Source organism: Orbicella faveolata, unplaced genomic scaffold (genome assembly GCF_042242905.1).
Source record: "Orbicella faveolata isolate gen_17 unplaced genomic scaffold, um_ofav_v1 contig_48, whole genome shotgun sequence".
Lineage (NCBI taxonomy): Eukaryota > Metazoa > Cnidaria > Anthozoa > Scleractinia > Merulinidae > Orbicella > Orbicella faveolata.
Genome location: NW_028301578.1, coordinates 13,786,583 through 13,795,302, shown reverse-complemented (window position 1 = coordinate 13,795,302; position 8,720 = coordinate 13,786,583). Strand labels below are relative to the sequence as shown.

Genomic DNA, 8,720 nt, shown 5'->3' with positions numbered 1-8,720 from the left:
GCAGACAAGAATCAGGAATATATATGCGTCTCGTTTATTGATAGCTAGACTAACAACCCTGTCAATAAGATAAAGAAAGAGAACAGAGAAAATGAAAAACTAAAGAAACTAAATTTCCAAACTTTTGGAAACAGAAAGGAGTGTTTCTAAATTGTCCTTAACGTAACCATCTTTGGCTTTGACTGATCGCCATCGGCCATGGCGCTTAAATAAACTATCGTTAACACCTGCATTTGCAGCGGCGGTAACACCCCCTGATCTAAGGCTGTAGAAACCAAATAATTTAGTACAAAAACCTAGTTGCGAAAATACATCTAAAACTACTTCCCGAGTACGGGTAAAGGAGATACCTGTAACATAACAACATTCCCATTTCTATAAATAGCCGTCTTACTCTTAGCTATGAATGACTCAACATATTTATCCATAGTTAGTCCCCTCCACTAACTATGATTTATCTTAACAAAACTTAACGTCACAACAGCGTAAATAAGCCAGTTCATTAAAGCGTAAAAACCCGGCGAAAGCTGTAACACAAATAGCAGCAGTGCGTAAACTAGACAGGTTAGCATTCTCTGATGCAAATTTTTGGACATATACCAAAAATCATATCGGGAGTCACGGGCTCCTTTTTAACTACTGGTGTAGAAAAGTTTCTATGGGCCGATTCTAGGATGCCTTTCACAAGACTAGAATCACAAGGATTGGATAATCCGTAAAGATCATGCGCCCAGCGGATACCGTAAACAGCGCCTTCTAAAGCCGAGTATAATGAATTACTTTGAAGTAAAAACTCTAAATAAGTAGCAACAGACAAATAATTAGACGGAAGAACATTAATTTCCTTAAAACTAGCAGCCCAAACCCTAAACTTTTCAAAAGCCCTAGAATAACGCTCAGAAGTGGAATCCGCTTTTGCTCCTAACCAACCTAAAGGTAAACAACTTGCTAAGCGGCTAAGCTCAGGATCCGTAAAACGACCCCCAAAGGTTGACAGGGCTAAGGCACCTTGTAATAATGAAACAAACAAAAGGAAAAATAAGTACAAAACCAATAGGTGCAAAGCAATAAGTTACAAAACACACAAAAGGTCCCAGTGGAAATGAGAAGAAGAAGCCAAGCTTCATCTTTGCGTTGTTCTCGGACCTACAGGGGAACGGCAATTCGGATGAACGTGGTGGTGCTGCTCCGCGCTGTGGACACGAGCACGTAGCGTCGGGGGAAATGGTGTTGATTTCGGGCCGCTTGAAGGCGCGGGAAGCGTGTGGCTGTTCGTCAAAGGTCTCTCTTTCAGGTGGGGTGCCAGTGGGGTCGCCAAGGGTTGGGAACGCAGAAGTCCAAGGTTGAGTAGCGAGTCGTAAGACAGGTACATATCCTTGACAGAGCTGCTCACATAAACCATGGAGTGGCATGACGTAATCTCGCCGCTGCCGGACTGTGTGGTGAGCTTGGCAAAGAACGCTCCCTCTATCGATATGGGCGAGTGGTTGGCTGCTGATAGGCTGAGGCTTATGGGGTGGAGTTCGTCGCGAGAAACCGCAGGCTATGAAGTCGCACAGTGACCACAAGTCCGATTGCGCGCCACTGCCGGTCCTGTCTGGCTGGGAGAGGGATATAGTGACTGAGACCCTAGGGTGATCTCGTAAGCGAGCCCTTTTCCACTCCTCCTTGGAGAAGATGTGGTGATCCAAACGCACATCAATGCTGATGGTTTCGTGACGGTGATGTGTGTGGTCGTGTTCCGGTTTTGGCGACGTCTTCGGGGGGGGGGCTCAGGGGTGTTGGGCACTCTTGGTCTGAATGCTGCTATTTGTGAGATCGGCTCTGTTTCTGTGGCATGGACCTCTGGGGTCTGGGGCGGGCGCTGTGGAGGCAAGCGCTGCTGACGCTTCTTCCGGCGATTGGCCCTGTAGCATTCGATGCACATTTCATGAGGTTTCTCGTTTTAGCCTCGGGCCCCTTCCGTGAAGACCTTAAAAATGGCGGACTGTTAGGATCGAGAAACGCCGGTCAACGTCCCATTTGACAAATCGCTCATATTTTGCCCAAAGATACCCTTAGGTGACCTAATTCTAAAAATCATATTTAAAGGTTCCAGCGAATTTTTATTTTTCAGAAATTCGCGAAAATTTGAAAGCGCGGTCAAAGTGCGGTTTTTCGTGTAATAAAATGACCGAAATAAGATGCGAGGACGAAGCGCTGCTAGAGTCTTAAAATAAACTCAATTGACTTCAAACTTCACACAAATGTGGAACAACCACTCTAATTTATTCCTCGCTTTAAACTAATCTCAGATATTTTGATATAGTGGTTCTCCGAACCATTTTAAAAACAGCTATGAAGCGTGTGAAAAATAACGGCAAAATATAGGTCATGTTTAACAGCATAAAAATGCATCTGGTACCTCACTTTCCCATTATTTTACTTCACAGCCTTAAAATATCATTATTAAAGATATACCATGCCAAGTTTCATGCTCGAACTCGCAGTATTTCCCTTTGTGAAAAACGAAAATCTATGTCAATGTGTTGGGCGCAAATAACACAATAATTATGCACGAACCAGAGACAAATCAATTTCAATGGCGAAAGTAAAAGGCTATCATTAATTAGAATCCCGTCAATTCACTGCTATCAGTAGAAACATGATGTCCACTGCATAAAAACTGTTTTTAGACGTTTTCGAACCATTGCGCGTTAACTTTGTTTAATTTCGTGTCCGCCGTCATGTCTAGTTTGTCATCGCGTGTATTTCCTTAATGTCAACAACACGTGAATGGTTGTCATAACAAACGCAAGAGATTTCCTGGAACCTAAATGTTTTCGATTCAGCAAAACGCTTTAAGTTTGTTAAGACACAATAATGGGTCAACTTGGTATGCTTTTTAGCATCAAGGACGTTAAAGGACTGTAAATTAATCGAGTTGAAATATCTTGAAGCAAATCAAAATCGCGCCCTTATTCTAATTTGGTAAACAGCCGATCTCCGTTCAAGTTCAAGAAGTCGAGAGGTTAATCCGGCAATGTATTACCTGTACAACAACAAAATCACACCGAGGTCATGAAAAGTGTAAGTTTAAAAGTGTAGTGGCAAGTTCCAAATAAATTTCGCCTATATAAATTGGAAACAAGATGTGAAACGGTCTGACCCGAAACAAATAAACAAAATATTAATACGACTAATTTAACCCGAAAATGTTACAGAAAATATACCTAAAAGCCGTCGATTCCCCTCGATACCACTCCGCATTGCCTTAAAGAGCCCAAGCTTTCTGCTGTAAGAATCAGGGGCCTCATAGCCTGCAGTGCAGGCGTCTTATTGGCGCGAGTTAGCGTTACAACCTTGCGACCGCCTTTTTAGACCGCCATGTTAGACCGCCATGTTAGACGGTGGGGGATGGGGGAGGGGAAAAATGAGTTTCTTCGCTCCACCCCTCCCCTATCCTTCCTCTTGCCTATCATTCACCCCCTTGGTAAAACTTTCTTTCTCTCCCCAGTCTTCCACTGCATGAAAAATTCAAGATGGCGGCTAAACTGTTTACGATGTGAGCGCTCGCTCGAAAAAATTTCGCCTGCTCTGCAGGCTAGGGGCCTCATGAATTTGTATTTATTATATCGGCAACCATGCTGCGTAGCTGATATTCGAGACCCAGTAAAAGTTGTCACACAACCGTACGAGCAGCCCAGTCACGCTTTCACTGCTCTTGCGCAAATGTTCAACATTTCGCAATTTACATAAACCGACTACAAGTTTAAAGTAGTGTCAGTAGATTGAAATGCACTTTTTAAAGCTGTCCTATCGAGGAACAATTATTTCTTGTTTTTGAATGGCTCTTAGTTGTAGCTACAGTCGGGGAGGGGGGGAGAGGGTATTCCCGGAAATTTCGGATATCTGTATGCCGTGGAAGATTAAGTGGTCTCCAGCTCTTAACGCCAACACTGAAACACTAGATGATTCTCGAAGTATCACAGGGGTCACTAAGCTAAATAATTTTGAGTGTAGCTCCGCTGAGTCAATTAACCGTTGGCGCGCATATTGCATTGACCGTGGACAGGTGGAAAAACAGTTAAACCGGAAAAGCCTGTTGCACATTGTAATTTAGCGTTGTCCAACACGCAGTCGGTCTGGTTGTAATGTTAATCGTATTTGAGAGAATCTCAAGTTTTCTTTCGACACATACTGGGGTGACATACTACTAGATGGGCGTGGCCGGGAGCCACGAGTCAAGTCAGTCAACTCGCCATGCTTAACCGAGAGGAGTGACTGCGACCTTAACATCAGTGCCATTATCAACGGGTGTGACCGAGGAAGCGTCTGCTGAGGTTTCCATAGATAGTAACCATGCACGGTAGGGGTGTATTGATGTCTTCAAGGCCGCTGCATTCGTGTCTTTTATAGGCTGTCTACTTTAGAGAGGCACTTGTCGCTGGAGAAATGTACTCAGTCCCTGGAAAGCTATTCCCTTACGGACTTAGCCAAAATGTGGTACAAACCTTGCTTGGAGCAGGCGTTGGCGCTTAACTCAAAGCCACAATAGGTCACCAGGAAGCCCTCGTTGTTTTAAAAAAGGTTTGGGCTCTCAGGGCAGTCAGTGACAAGCAGCAATCGTATCTTATGGCAAAATTCCGCGTTGGTCAAACGACAGGCCAAAAGGTTGACGCCGAACTGGTGGCGCGTGAATGCGCAGTGCCAGGGATCCTTATAATATTCGTCTTTTTCAGGTGCTAGTTTTTCTCTCACCTAAGTGCCGTAATGCGCCAAAGTGATCCTATGAGATGCATGTTCAGGCATCCGAAGAGGAGAGAAATTTTAGTTAGGCAAAGAAAGTTGTAGAAATACTCCAGCTCCAGCATCCTTTGGTACACGACCAGCAAGACTCCTGCGCCTTGGCGATGGAGGGTGACCTAAAGAACCTGAAACTGTGTATGCTACCGTGCGGGTGCGAAGACATGGGACTAGATATACCTCTCCCACTCGTGTGCGGAAAAGCTCCAAACTCGGCGCTTCTGAAGTATTTTACTAACAACTGCACTTGGCGGAAGTATTTTTAGGAACTGCCGGTGTTTGGCTTCTTCGGTATTTAGCAAACACCTCTTGCGGGGGGGGTGGAGGGGGGAGGGGGGAGGATCGTTAAATTTTTGTAGAGAAGGGGAGGGAGTAGAGGAGGAAGACACTTAAGAGGAAAAACTAACGGCCGAATCGTCTCAACCTCGTTCCCAGGGTCTCTCATCTCACCACCCCACTGGAGCGAGCTCAGCATCAGTTCATTAGAATAACACAGAGGCCTATTAGGGTAAAGCGTAGGGACAATCTGCAGTCCTTCTACTAGTGGCTCACTATCACTCTTCTCGGTTAAGCATGGCAAATTGACTGACTTGACTCGTGGTTCCCGGCCACGCCCATCTAGTAGTATGTCACCCCAGTATGTGTCGAAAGAAAACTTGAGATTCTCTCAAATACGATTAACATTACAACCAGACCGACTGCGTGTTGGACAACGCTAAATTACAATGTGCAACAGGCTTTTCCGGTTTAACTGTTTTTCCACCTGTCCACGGTCAATGCAATATGCGCGCCAACGGTTAATTGACTCAGCGGAGCTACACTCAAAATTATTTAGCTTAGTGACCCCTGTGATACTTCGAGAATCATCTAGTGTTTCAGTGTTGGCGTTAAGAGCTGGAGACCACTTAATCTTCCACGGCATACAGATATCCGAAATTTCCGGGAATACCCTCTCCCCCCCTCCCCGACTGTAGCTACAACTAAGAGCCATTCAAAAACAAGAAATAATTGTTCCTCGATAGGACAGCTTTAAAAAGTGCATTTCAATCTACTGACACTACTTTAAACTTGTAGTCGGTTTATGTAAATTGCGAAATGTTGAACATTTGCGCAAGAGCAGTGAAAGCGTGACTGGGCTGCTCGTACGGTTGTGTGACAACTTTTACTGGGTCTCGAATATCAGCTACGCAGCATGGTTGCCGATATAATAAATACAAATTCATGAGGCCCCTAGCCTGCAGAGCAGGCGAAATTTTTTCGAGCGAGCGCTCACATCGTAAACAGTTTAGCCGCCATCTTGAATTTTTCATGCAGTGGAAGACTGGGGAGAGAAAGAAAGTTTTACCAAGGGGGTGAATGATAGGCAAGAGGAAGGATAGGGGAGGGGTGGAGCGAAGAAACTCATTTTTCCCCTCCCCCATCCCCCACCGTCTAACATGGCGGTCTAACATGGCGGTCTAAAAAGGCGGTCGCAAGGTTGTAACGCTAACTCGCGCCAATAAGACGCCTGCACTGCAGGCTATGAGGCCCCTGATTCTTACAGCAGAAAGCTTGGGCTCTTTAAGGCAATGCGGAGTGGTATCGAGGGGAATCGACGGCTTTTAGGTATATTTTCTGTAACATTTTCGGGTTAAATTAGTCGTATTAATATTTTGTTTATTTGTTTCGGGTCAGACCGTTTCACATCTTGTTTCCAATTTATATAGGCGAAATTTATTTGGAACTTGCCACTACACTTTTAAACTTACACTTTTCATGACCTCGGTGTGATTTTGTTGTTGTACAGGTAATACATTGCCGGATTAACCTCTCGACTTCTTGAACTTGAACGGAGATCGGCTGTTTACCAAATTAGAATAAGGGCGCGATTTTGATTTGCTTCAAGATATTTCAACTCGATTAATTTACAGTCCTTTAACGTCCTTGATGCTAAAAAGCATACCAAGTTGACCCATTATTGTGTCTTAACAAACTTAAAGCGTTTTGCTGAATCGAAAACATTTAGGTTCCAGGAAATCTCTTGCGTTTGTTATGACAACCATTCACGTGTTGTTGACATTAAGGAAATACACGCGATGACAAACTAGACATGACGGCGGACACGAAATTAAACAAAGTTAACGCGCAATGGTTCGAAAACGTCTAAAAACAGTTTTTATGCAGTGGACATCATGTTTCTACTGATAGCAGTGAATTGACGGGATTCTAATTAATGATAGCCTTTTACTTTCGCCATTGAAATTGATTTGTCTCTGGTTCGTGCATAATTATTGTGTTATTTGCGCCCAACACATTGACATAGATTTTCGTTTTTCACAAAGGGAAATACTGCGAGTTCGAGCATGAAACTTGGCATGGTATATCTTTAATAATGATATTTTAAGGCTGTGAAGTAAAATAATGGGAAAGTGAGGTACCAGATGCATTTTTATGCTGTTAAACATGACCTATATTTTGCCGTTATTTTTCACACGCTTCATAGCTGTTTTTAAAATGGTTCGGAGAACCACTATATCAAAATATCTGAGATTAGTTTAAAGCGAGGAATAAATTAGAGTGGTTGTTCCACATTTGTGTGAAGTTTGAAGTCAATTGAGTTTATTTTAAGACTTTAGCAGCGCTTCGTCCTCGCATCTTATTTCGGTCATTTTATTACACGAAAAACCGCACTTTGACCGCGCTTTCAAATTTTCGCGAATTTCTGAAAAATAAAAATTCGCTGGAACCTTTAAATATGATTTTTAGAATTAGGTCACCTAAGGGTATCTTTGGGCAAAATATGAGCGATTTGTCAAATGGGACGTTGACCGGCGTTTCTCGATCCTAACAGTCAGCCATTCTTAAAGGCGTTATGACAGCCGGGGCATGTCACTTCCTTCGCCCGATCCGCTTGAGAGGGAGTGGAGACAGGGCTTGGTGGCGATTTCTTTTGCTTCTGGAAGGAAGAGAAAGCGGACAGTGAGGGGGAGGGAAGGGCGTTACGGGCCATCTCTTTGGTTTCCACTAACGCGATAACCTCGTTTATCGGTTTCGCGAGTATTCCCGCTATGCCCAGCACTTCCCTCCTGATGTCGGTGTCGTAAAGGCCGTTCAGGATGACGTCACGGATGACGTGGTCAGTGAAGTCGACCGAAGCGCCACAGGTGCACGTAATGGTATAGGAACAAGTTTCTGCTTTCCCCCGTACTTTAGCTGTGAAGATCCGGAAAGGCTCGTCACGTTGTTGCCGTAGCTGGAGAAGCTCTGTACGTAGCACTCAAGTGGCGACTGGGATTACCGCTAAGGAGTGCATGGCGGCGAGAAGTTGGGGCAGGGTCTCAGAAGCTGCATTAGGATTGGCTTTGAGAAGGCTGTCCCCAAGTTCAGTTCCGGGGCACTGGAATAGCTGGGAGAGCGCCGAGGCGTCGTCGATGCCTGAACCCGACCGGAAAACCTCCCAGCGTCTCGTGAAGACGTTCCACTCCTCTATTGTGACTTCAACGTCGACCTTGGGCCGCTCGAGATTTGGGCTTCGGGTTGCTGTATGTGCGGGGGCAGCGTCTGCGACGGTAGGCGCCGGATTGCGGTGGGCCAGGTCGTGATTAGTGAGAAGAGCAATTGCCAATGCTTCGGAGACATCGTCTGTTGTGATCGTGCAGTCGGGTAAGGAGCATTCGATTACAACCATGACAACGAAACCAACTGTTTCATGAAGCGAACCCCTTGGTTGACTTTGTTTTAATTACAACGATGAAACAGTTCTACAAGAAGAAATACAGTACAGGTACGCTAAATGACAAGAACAATAAAGCTAAACACAACAGAAGATCAGACTCGCGATAATAAGTGCAGTCCATAAGTATAATGCGTCCATGCAAAACGAGTTCGAATGTCAAAACAACATGGCGACTCTCAACCGGTCAGCAGTCCTACCGAGCCATCGGTATATGGCCAGC

The 8,720-nt window shown here is 44.7% G+C and overlaps 1 pseudogene; it reads right to left on the bottom strand.

Annotated features, from left to right (window-relative positions):
- Positions 1-695: 695 nt before the first annotated feature.
- Positions 696-8,452, bottom strand: LOC149096631 (uncharacterized; annotated as a pseudogene).
- Positions 8,453-8,720: the final 268 nt, after the last annotated feature.